Here is a 12,168-nt window from a genome sequence, read left to right as displayed (position 1 = left end):
ACTTGCACTGCTACAGTTCGTTTCTCTGACCCAGCCACAGGACTGGGAATGGCTGCGGGAGCTGGAGCCAGGACGGCTGCGGGAGCTGGAGCCGGAATGGCTGCGGGAGCTGGAGCCGGGACGGCTGCGGGAGCTGGAACGGCTGCGGGAGCTGGAGCCGGGACAGCTGCGGGAGCTGGAGCCGGAACGGCTGCGGGAGCTGGAACGGCTGCGGGAGCTGGAATGGCTGCGGGAGCTGGAGCCGGGACAGCTGCGGGAGCTGGAGCTGGAACGGCTGCGGGAGCTGGAGCCGGAACGGCTGCGGGAGCTGGTACGGCTGCGGGAGCTGGAGCCGGAACGGCTGCGGGAGCTGGAGCTGGAGTGGCTGCAGGAGCCGGGACTGGAACGGCCGCAGGGTCTGTCACTAGGTTGATAGTAGCATCAATTGCAGCTCGATAGGCACAAGCCAGACCCCAGCACGCCACAGTGATTTGTGTCACTTTGGAACTGCCAGAGTCATGACACCTTTTTTTCAAGCATTCTACCAGTTTTTTAGGATTTTGCAGTTGTTCAGGGGTGAATGTCCAAAACACTGGAGGTGCCCACTGCCCTAGAAACCTGCCCATATCCTCCCACACTCCCTGCCACTCGCAAATATCCCGCCTCAAGACAGATCTCCGGATGAGATTCCTAAGTAGTTGTTTAACCTTAAACAAAACCTGAAGCGCATTCAGGAGACATAACAACAAGAACATGCTGGTCTGAGTATCCCAAGGATATTCAACATCTTGGAGAGCTACCGTAACTAGCTCGGGGGATAAGAGGGTGGTGAAGGAGGAAGGGAGAGTGAACAGGTAGGAAAAAATATCTTCCCCTGTCCCCTCCACAGACTGACTCCCTGATGAAAAAAGGCAATAGGTGTAATTGCTAATAGTTTCTGAGATATGGTTTCCGAAGTATAGAGTCGACGACAGTGCTGAGTACAAATACCAGGTTAGAGTCATGACCAGATACTTCATCATTTCATAAGCCATCGTTACACCACACAGTACCATAACAATCTTAAACCAGGGCCCGGAAAGGGTAAACAGCACGACAGGGAGCACATACAGAAAGTAACTTGCTATAAAACTCAATTTGGGAAACAGGCACAGCAGACTTGAGATTAAGGCAATCAACATTGTGACTAGCAACTATTAAGCAGGTCGAATACTTATACCAATTTTAGTTTAACACACTCTGGTCAAATCTGTCGATATCTCAACCCTTCGAGCCCCACGTTGGGCGCCAAACGGGCTGTTGTGGTTTAGCCCGGCTGGCAGTCAAACACCACACAGCCGTTCGCTCACCCTCCCCCCTCCCTCTCCGGGATGGGGGAGAGAAACGGGAAAGTGAAGCCTGTGAGTTGAGATAAAGACAGTTTATTAAGACAGGGAAAAGAATAACAACAATAATAATAATAATAATAGTATTAATAGTAATAATGTGTACGAAATAAGTGATGCACAATGCAATTGCTCACCACCCGTTGACCGATGCCCAGCCTATCCCCGAGCAGCCGGCCCCCCCCTCCACCCCGGCTAGCCACCCCTATATATTGTTCAGCATGACATCAGATGGTATGGAATACCCCTTTGGGCAGTTTGGGTCAGCTGTCCTGGGTCTGTCCCCTCCCAGCTCCTGCTGCATCCCTAGCCTGCTCGCTAGCAGGACAGAGAGAGGCTAAAAAGTCCTTGGCTTGGTGTAAGCACTGCTCTACAACAATTAAAACATCAGCATGTTATCAGCGCTCTTCTCATCCTAATCCAAAACATAGCACCCTGCCAGCTACTAGGAGGAAAATTCACTCTGTCCTAACTGAAACCAGGACACTGTACTATATTTTTATATTTAAGAACATCAACAATACTCACCCCACACACCTGCAGCTAAAGACTTATTCTGGTTTGGTTCCCTCTCATATTCAGGATTCAAAGACGGCTGAAAGGAAAGTTTATCATTATTTAAAACAAAATTCAAAGAGTCTTGAATTCTAAGACCAATGAAATAAAGAACCACAACAATATCAGAAGTATAACCTCTGCTGTCCAAGACTTTTAAATGGAGACAGACTAGAAACTTCCCTCTGCAAACCCAAATATACCAGTGCTCACTTGTTTCTCTTCTCCAGTAAAACATCTCTGGGCTCCCCGGTACAAAAAAGACAGGGATCCCCTGGAAAGAGTCCAGCGGAGGGCCACAAAGATGATACGGGGCCTGGAGCACCTCCCCTATGAGGAAAGGCTGAGACACCTGGGTCTGCTCAGCCTTGAGAAAAGACGACAGAGGGGGATCTTATTAATGTTTATAAATACCTTAAGTGTGGGAGACAGAGGGATTTGGCCAACCTCTTTTCAGTGGTTTCTGGGGACAGGACAGGGGGCAATGGCCACAAAATGGATCACAGGAATTTCCACACCAACATGCGAAAGAACTTCTTCACAGTGAGGGTGACGGAGCACTGGAACAGGCTGCCCAGGGAGGTTGTGGAGTCTCCTTCTCTGGAGATATTCAAGACACGTCTGGACGCCTACGTGGGCAACCTGCTCTAGGGAACCTGCTTTGGCAGGGGGGTTGGACCCAATGATCTCTTGAGGTCCCTTCCAACCCCTGCAACTCTGTGATTCTGTGATCTCAAGCAGCAGTCAATACCATTATATAAACTATCTGAAGAAAGGCAAAAACAAACCAAAAAAAAAGTGATGTATGGTTCTTCAAAGAGGAAGCTTATCCTTCCTCTTATATCCTAAAATTGTAGGTTGAAACATGAAACCTCAAAGGACCAGTGGCAGAATAACTTTGTTAGTACTTCAAATTTCCAGTAAGGTATGTATTAAATTCTACACAATTACACGTGCCGCAGTTTACTGTGGCAAAAATACTATAAAAAATCAACTTAGAACCCAACTGTAGTTTCACTTAAACATTTAATTGACAATAATAAATATACAATGATAAAAATGGAGATGAAAAGAGAAACAAGTTAGCGGACAAATGACTAACACCCCCTTACCTATGGGAAGGGCGAGCCCTTACACGATAATCTGTAACTGGTGAAATCTCATGAAGTAGCTTGTAATGGACAAAATGGAACTTGCAGAAACAATAGAATCTTGTTTATTATAATTACAATTAACTTACAAAATCCTCAGCCTCAAACCGTTCAGGTACTTCCTTGTCTTCCTTTTTCCCAGTTTCATTATCAGGTACATTGTTTTCATGCAGGCCTTGGCTTTTTCCACAGTGGGAAGTGCTGGTATGAGCACGGGAACCTCCGCCATGGTATCCCCCACGATAGTTTATATTTTCTGTACCATTTCTGCCTTGTGAACGCCAACCATTCTTCTCTTTTCTTCCAAAAATGCCCTTAGATTTTTAAGTTTTAAAGAAATGTAATAACAACCAGTTTTGGAAGAACATTCTACTTTTGCAAAATTGTTAGAGGAGTCAAGCAAGCAGCCCCATACTCTGGGATGTGATAGCATAGTGGACTTATTCATATAAGCAGTAGGGAAGAATCTCATAAAACAGTTCTAGAGAAAGAGGATTGTAGTCCAACATTAAGACTACTCAACCCCTTTTCCTGACTACTCATTAGCTAGAAAATTAAGAATAAGAATGAGTTAAGATAGAAATACACCTGGAATCGCATTACTCTGACTAACCCTTACTCATCACATTCTCTCCCAGATGATCCGTCTTTCCATCACCTCTAATGTTACTACAGAACACAACATTTAGCATAGGACAACTATTTTCATCATTTTTTTTTTTTCCTAGCCAGAGTGCTACACATCAATGATGTAAAACCATTCCATGAAAGCTAAATTATACCTCTATAATGTCGTCCAACGTTAGAATCAAGCCCATCTGAGGAGTTGTGTCTTCTGCGATTTACTTCATAACGATTCTCTGTCCACAAAAAGTTTTCAGAATGTCTCTCAAAGTTCAGTGATGACTGTAAAGGAGCAAAAGTAGTAGACCCGAGATATCTGATTAATAACAAAACTGAATTATCAGAACTGTAACATGCATTACTCGTGGTATATTCAAACCATTTTTAAAAGGACTTTGGCAGACAATACAGTAACTCTCAGGTATGCACATGTTCATCACCTTTCATGCCAGCAGAAGTGGAAGCTTGTTGTGGTTTAGCCCGGCTGGCAGTCAAACACCACACAGCCGTTCGCTCACCCTCCCCCCTCCCTCTCCGGGATGGGGGAGAGAAACGGGAAAGTGAAGTCTGTGAGTTGAGATAAAGACAGTTTATTAAGACAGGGAAAAGAATAACAACAACAACAATAATAATAATAGTATTAATAGTAATAATGTGTACGAAATAAGTGATGCACAATGCAATTGCTCACCACCCGTTGACCGATGCCCAGCCTATCCCCGAGCAGCCGGTCACCCCTCCCCACCCCGGCTAGCCACCCCTATATATTGTTCAGCATGACGTCAGATGGTATGGAATACCCCTTTGGCCAGTTTGGGTCAGCTGTCCTGGGTCTGTCCCCTCCCAGCTCCTGCTGCACCCCTAGCCTGCTCGCTAGCAGGACAGAGAGAGGCTGAAAAGTCCTTGGCTTGGTGTAAGCACTGCTCTACAACAATTAAAACATCAGCATGTTATCAGCGCTCTTCTCATTCTAATCCAAAACATAGCACCCTGCCAGCTACTAGGAGGAAAATTAACTCTGTCCTAACTGAAACCAGGACAAAGCTGTACCTTCCACTCCAGGACACCGAAACAGTGTTGAGGACCATGCTTGTGACACAGGGTAAAAAAAGTCAAGTGTTTATTCTGGTTTGGCAGCAGAATGAAGACAAGTGTCACGTGTTGCAGCAGAGGGGGAAAAAAAAGCTAAGAAAGGACACGAGAACATAATTTGGAAGGCAGGATATTTCAAAATCTGGGATCTTAGTTTGGGTTGTCAGAGACCACACATGCATTGCACAGAAAACAAGGAGTTGCTTTGATCACATGTAGCAGCACCCAAAAGACCCAGTTTATTATATTAGTCTTGTAATTAAATTTTAATAAGGCAAACACAACTAGTTATGAAATACAAATAAAACAGTCAAAAGTATAGATTCACAAATATACTTCAAATTATCAGCTTATAAGTAGGGATTATAGAAATTTTAAAGTAAATCTTTAATATACCAGTAGGAAATACTGCATAAGTTAAAACCTTATGCTGAGAATAGCACTCAAATCAAAATACATCCCCACTAGAACTCATACCTAAGGGGATTAAATCAAAAAATATCACATCTTACAGAAGCTGTCTTCCCTATTATGTCTATCTGCCTTTACTATTTTAACACTATAGCATTTCTTTCGCTGCTACACCTTAAAAATTCAAGAATAACTTTTCTTTCTGCAAAAATAATGCTGTCTTACTGTTCTACGTGCCACACGTCTCCCAATAACAGCAAAAAGTTTCCCCTTCCCTCCAGCACCAGACTTACTGTGCACTGAGCCCACTGTATTGCACATGTGCAAGAAATCAAACATTCCCCAGTGCCATAATAGCTGGGCATTTTTGCTTTTGTAGCTATGTGAAAAATGTACTACGTGAGCAAAATAAGTTTAGCAGTTCTTGGGAGTATTAGCTTCACTACACAAAAGTATTGATTTTGCTGCCTGAAGCTTACTCCTGAGAAAAACCCTCCCCCTCCCACTCCTCAGTCTACCCCCTAAAAGACAGCAGTAATGGCTTATTCACATAATACTTGTAAACACATAGCAAATCATGATCCACAATATACCAGTTGCTATTCCTACACATTCTGAGTTGAGACAGAAAAGGCAAAACACTCTATTCTGACAGCAGCAAGACTAGGATAAAATAAAAAAAAATAAAAAATAAAAAATAAAATAAAAAAAAATAAAAACACATTTGCATTCTGTCTTAATCTAGACCTCAGTAATGAGCTGCTATCCCCAAAGAATCCTTAGAAAACTTTTGTAAGTTCTGGCTACCCTTCTGTTGCAATTTAAACCAGCCATTCGCTTACACGCCCCACGGGCCCACAGTGGGATTGATTTTAGGCTCCCTCCATCATAATGGTCCTTCTGGACAGTAGAGAGGGTATGTAGTTTTGGATTGTTGCATGCTAAAGCCAGTTCTGGTAACATCACCACTGCACTTCTCTGGTTCCATCAAGATTCATTCTTCATTAATCTGGGCTACTTACTGTAATACCACTGTATTGTGGTTTAACCCGGCAGGCAGCTAAGCACCACACAGCCATTTGCTCACACCTCCTCCCCCACCCCGTGGGATGGGGGAGAGAATCATGGGGGGGGGGGGGGGGGGGGGAAGGTAAAAACTCATGGGTTGAGATAAAGACCTGTCATGCTCAAGTGCTGTTCAAAAATCCAGTGCTTAAAATTCAAACTCACAAAAGCACTAGATATGTTCAAAATACAAAGCATGCATTTCCAAACTGTACATAAGTCAAATGAAAACGGATTTCCCTCTCAATCTGAGATCTGGGAAATGAATTATTTCCTTGCAAACCTAGAGAGAGGAAAAAAAGAGAAAACCATAAGAAACTTAAGATTTAAGTAGTTAAATTATCATAAGGAACCTCAATATTAATTCCTTATAAACACGGTTTGAATAAGCCACTAAAAAATTAAGAAAGGTCCAGATTTGCTGATTATAAATCGAGTTTTAGAAGATTGCTTCACCTGTTCATTTACACACGACAACCGTCTAATACTGCCTTTAGAATTTCATTTTTGGTATAACCTTGAAGAACAATCACACTTTCGCAAAGTATAACTGTCAGCATTTCACATCTAGTGTTTTGAGTTGTACTCAATATAAAGCATCTAAACTTGCTAAGTGATATGCAAAGATCATCCCATTTGCATTTTCCCCACATGATGGAGGTATCAGTCAAGCCTCTTGTTGCAAAGACAACAGTAAGCTTTATAATCCACAGGAAATCTATTGGCAATTTCTAGAAGTTGAGAAATTATCTGATTTGTTTCAGCCAGCCAAGAAACAAAGCAAAAGAGATTTCTGAAACCTTATCGCTTAACATGAATTAACAGTAACCTTGCAAAAACTATTGAGTTTAACAGTCTGTATTGCCCATGTACAGTTTATAAAAATCCTTCCCAAAAAAGTTTTGTCCATATCCAAAGACGGCTCAACTATTCACATCTGCTCAACTAGAGTACTGTATTGAAGCAAATATTAGTTTGTGCTGGTTTTGGCTAGGATAGAGTTAATTTTCCTCCTAGTAGCTGGTATGGTGCTCTGTTTTGGATTTAGGAGAAAAATAATGCTGATGTTTTAGTTGTTACAGAGCAGTGCTTACACTAAGCCAAGGACTTTTCAGATTCTCATACTGCCCTGCCAGCGAGGAGACTGGGGGTGCAGCAGGAGCTGTGAGGGGACAGAACCAGGACAGTTGACCCAAACCGCCCAAAAGGATGGTCTTTACCATAGGATATCATGCTGAACAATTAATATGGGGGAGTTGGCTGGGGTGGGGTGACCGCTGCTCGGGGATGGGCTGGTGGTTGAACGGGTGGCGAGCAATTGCATTGTGCATCACTTGCTTTGTACATTCAATTAATAATATTTCACAGAATCATTTAGGTTGGAAGAGACCGCTAAGATCACCTAGTCCAACCTCTGACCTAACACTAACAAGTCCTCCACTAAACCATATCATTAAGCTCTACATCTAAACGTCTTTTAAAGACCTCCAGGGATGGTGACTCAACCGCTTCCCTGGGCAGCCCATTCCAATGCCTAACAGCCCTTTCAGTAAAGAAGTTTTTCCTAATATCCAACCGAAACCTCCCCTGGTGCAACTTTAGCCCATTCCCCCTCGTCCTATCATCGGGCACGTGGGAGGATAGACCAATCCCCACCTCGCTACAGCCTCCTTTAAGGTACCTATAGAGCGCGATAAGGTCGCCCCTGAGCCTCCTCTTCTCCAAGCTAAACAACCCCAGCTCCCTCAACCGCTCCTCATAAGACTTGTTCTCCAGACCCCTCACCAGCTTTGTTGCCCTTCTCTGGACTCGCTCGAGCACCTCCATGTCCTTCTTGTAGTGAGGGGCCCAAAACTGAACACAGTACTCGAGGTGCGGCCTCACCAGAGCCGAGTACAGGGGGACAATCACTTCCCTAGTCCTGCTGGCCACACTGTTTCTTATACAAGCCAGGATGCTGTTTGGCCTTCTTGGCCACCTGAGCACACTGCTGGCTCATATTCAGCCAACTATCAACCAATACTCCCAGGTCCTTCTCTGCCAGGCAGCTTTCCAGCCACTCATATTGCTCATATTCCAGCCTGTAGCACTGATTGGGGTTGTTGTGCCCCAGGTGCAGGACCCGGCACTTGGCCTTGTTGAACTTCAGTTTTCTCTTCCTTTCCTGTCCTATTAAACTGTATCTCAACCCATGAGCTTTTACTTTTTCTTCCTGATTCTCTCCCCCATCCCACTGGGGGGGAAACAGCTGTGTGTGGTACTTAACTGCCTGCTGGGTTAAACCACAACATAGTTCCAGACCTGAACTAAAGCTGCTCAGCAGTGGCTACCCAGCTTTATATCACCTCCCTATCACTTATATATCAAAAGCTTAACCTTAAAAGGAAACCAGGAGCAATAGGTGAATTGGATTTTAATCAAGGTGTAATTCATTTCAGTCACATTATGAGAGTTCATTCACATTCCCAGATTCCTTGTATCAGGTTTTTCTAATACTAACCTTTACCTACATGAGGGAAAGCCTCAGCTACGCAGCACTGAGAGGGAACCAAACTCCTGAAGATACAGTTAATAAAAGTGCCTCTTCAGGGAAGCAGGTCAGAGTTCAGTTTCTCCTTTTCCAATCCAGATGTTGTTGATACCACAGCTTCATCCCAGCCCCATTCTGCATGAAACATGAGATGCCTTCCCTTCTTTCTTCATCTCCATCCCTCTTATCTGCTCTTTTCTTCAGCTGCCTTGTTCAGATATGGGAAGCAGAAACAAACACCTATTCTAGGAAGTGTTGGGGGGGGGGGCACGCAGGGGGCCACAACATTTGAGATCTTTCTCGTGAAGGAATGACAGAACAAGCCTTATGATGTAAATTAGGAATTACTACACATGGGTAGGACCAAAAAGACTAAGTGCTTAATATCCAAACGGGCTGTGTATCGCAAAATGCTCATCGCTAAAGGAAGAGGTAACGCAAGGAAATAAGCTGCAATACAGACAATGAAGCACAAGGACTATAACAGAGAAAGCATACAACTACAAAGCTTTTGGAAGAAATGAAAGTTTATCTAAACTCCTTCAGGTAAAGATTCATGGAAGACAGATGTTTGCAATGAAGCTTTGCACAATTCAGGAAGGAGGCAACAAAAACTCACACCTCAGATATATTTGAATAGTACTTGGGCAATGCTGGAACTTACTTTTATCATGCTGTACTGGCATTTTAAGTATGCAGGTAAGTCCCTTCCAGCAGATTCATGAAACACATGGAGAAAAATTGTTTTATAATTGGGACACTATATTAAATTAAGCTCTAATTACTTTTCCTATTGAAAGTGTATTAAATTGGAAAAAGCAGATCAAGGAGTTGAATATCTCAGAAATCAAGCAGATTAAAAATATACAGCTCTCAGGAACAGATGAGCCTAACGTTCCCGTAATAGCAACTGACAGTTGCTGATAGACTACAATAAACAAGCTAGCTAGTTCAGCATAGAAGATAAATAGAGCAATAAAAACATTCAGTGACCTGAATAAAAAAGTGCATGCATGCATGTGTGTGTAGATACATAAGTAAAGCAATGGCGTCAACTAATACTGACTGCTGACTATGCATTGAACAATAGCACAAGCTCATTTCCAAAGTTTATAAAGGCTAAATATTTTCCATGGACATGAAGACAGCAAGAAACTTAAATACGTTAAAGCAAGGCAATACCACTCTCATAGCTGTAAATACAGATATTGCATTCAAAAAGATTAGAACAAAGAAGGAAAGAAGGCAGGTCTACAAATAGAAAAATAAAACAGATAATAGGAGTCTGAAATATCCAGTGCTGCCTCTGCTTCTGCAGTCACACAAATTAGGAAAGAGTAGAAGGATATGCCAGGATAAAAAAAAACACATTTATACAAGAAACATATTCAAGACTTTCTGAATCCTTGTTTTCCAAGTATTCTAGGGACCGCTATTTCTTGTTCTCAAGCTAACTTTTCCATTTCATAAATGAAGTAATTGTAGTCTAGATGGAACAGCCAACAGTGAGGGTGCACAACTATTTGAAAGCACCACACACTACCCCCAGTAACTGATGAGACATTTCAGAAGGTCTATTTTCAAAAGCATTTTTTTTAATCACTTCGATGATGGAATAAGAAAAAACATTCTCTGAAACGTATAGGACGAAGCAAAATCAGAAGCAAGAACATCAAGCACATGCCTCTCAGTTTTTCCAGCAATACAATAATTCATTTTAAGCTACTGATGAAGGAAATTTTAATCTAACAACAGCTCTGGCAATGTGTCCACATTCTTCTTTCCTTGAACTCAGGTGCTCAAGCAGAAACCCCCTACTAGAGATATGAGCTTGAGAACCAAGGTTCAACTATTTAAATCATGACAGCAAGACTTGATATATACCATCCGTTATCACCCTTCCATATTTATTATGTTTTATTATTATTTTTATTATGATTGACGTTATGACATTTAGGCTTCTTTAATATTGAAGCTGCCTGATCAGAACAGCAAAAACATACCTTTGTTGATGATGGTGGAGTAGGAAAATTAAGCCAGGCTGGAGCAAAGTCATGCTGCGCCATTTAGGTCCAGTCTCTCTGAATCAATGAGGCAAGGCTTCAGCACCTCATGGCAAGTCCCTGTAATTGGAATAACAAGATAAACATCTAAAAAGTACTCATTTCAAGAACATTATACTTGTGGTATAATCACTACCTCCCTTCTGTTGTCTGGTATTGTTGTCTCAAACAGATATGATTTGTAATCTAGCTAGCCTTATCTCATTACAGCGTCACATTTGTCCTTTTATTACCAAAGTGTCACACTAATCAAATATTTCACAAAGATCATAAAATCAGAACTAACATTCATTCCTTTATTTCCTCTTACAAATTGGATGAAGCACCTTGCGTGAGGTCTGATCAGAAAGCTGTGGCAAAATTATCTCATTGAAATATTTTCTGATACTGTCTAGAACGGATTATAGAAGCTATTTCACTAGCTTCTTAGAAGAAGCTGGTTTCCCAAATTAGCCCTTGAAAGTTAATCTCAGAGGCCACATTAAGATTCTTCATGAGAAAACTAGATGCCAAGAACCCCGTATTTTCCTCTAGATTGAATGGAAACAGAGCCTGAATATCCAGAAATACTGCCAAAATCCAGTAAAATTCACTAGTTCGAAAATGGGCAAGAGAAGGTAATGGCTTCAGGCAAAACCCGAGAGTACTTTTTCTACCCCTTGTTCTCCCCACAGGCAGAGAAACATTTCTCAGTAAACAAGAGAATGCAAGGTAATATAACCTATTGCTTAAAGCTGAACTATAGCACTGAAAGGAAAGAAATGGATGAAACACTACCTGAATTATAAGGGTATCTGAATCATGCTCTACGGCTAGATACCGCAAAATTATCAATGACTCAAAAATATTTAGGTATGATATGCACATTATTAGAAATTCAGGTAGTGAAAACGTAATTAACATCCAAGTGCACGTTATAGGGAAAAGCAAATAAACATGTATTCCATGTCTATGCACAACAGAGTGCAAATCTGTTAGTGAACACAGATGTGGGTCACTTTAATCTAAAACTGCTGTAATTTGATAAGTTTTAACAAGCACTGTGGAATCTGAACTAGATAACTGATAATTATCATTGCATTTTGGCCTGAAGTGGGCTACTGCAGACTTCCAGCAAGAGAAATTTCAACAACTAAAAAGAAGTTTAACAAATTTGTAAGTATTAAACTGCACTACTTAGTTGAGTTGCTGCTTCTTTTTTATGCCATGAGGTCATACTAAAGCTGTTTGTTTGTTTGTTTGTTTGTTTTTTCTTTCATTTTAGCTTTCCTGATCCTATCCCTGCACGTCTAGGCAGCATCCCTGTACTCTTC

General features: G+C 42.0%; 1 long non-coding RNA gene across 1 annotated transcript; it reads right to left on the bottom strand.

Annotated features, from left to right (window-relative positions):
• Window positions 1–1,850: 1,850 nt before the first annotated feature.
• Window positions 1,851–10,927, bottom strand: LOC121062968. Its single transcript, XR_005815762.1, has 4 exons — window positions 10,796–10,927; window positions 3,853–3,976; window positions 3,160–3,384; window positions 1,851–1,959 (listed from the first exon to the last, which is right to left on the bottom strand). It is a non-coding gene; the product is annotated as an uncharacterized LOC121062968 (long non-coding RNA).
• Window positions 10,928–12,168: the final 1,241 nt, after the last annotated feature.

The sequence above is a fragment of the Cygnus olor genome (assembly GCF_009769625.2).
Source record: "Cygnus olor isolate bCygOlo1 chromosome W unlocalized genomic scaffold, bCygOlo1.pri.v2 SUPER_W4, whole genome shotgun sequence".
Lineage (NCBI taxonomy): Eukaryota > Metazoa > Chordata > Aves > Anseriformes > Anatidae > Cygnus > Cygnus olor.
The sequence above is the reverse complement of the archived record's forward strand: the minus strand, read 5'-3'. Positions and strand labels throughout refer to the sequence as shown.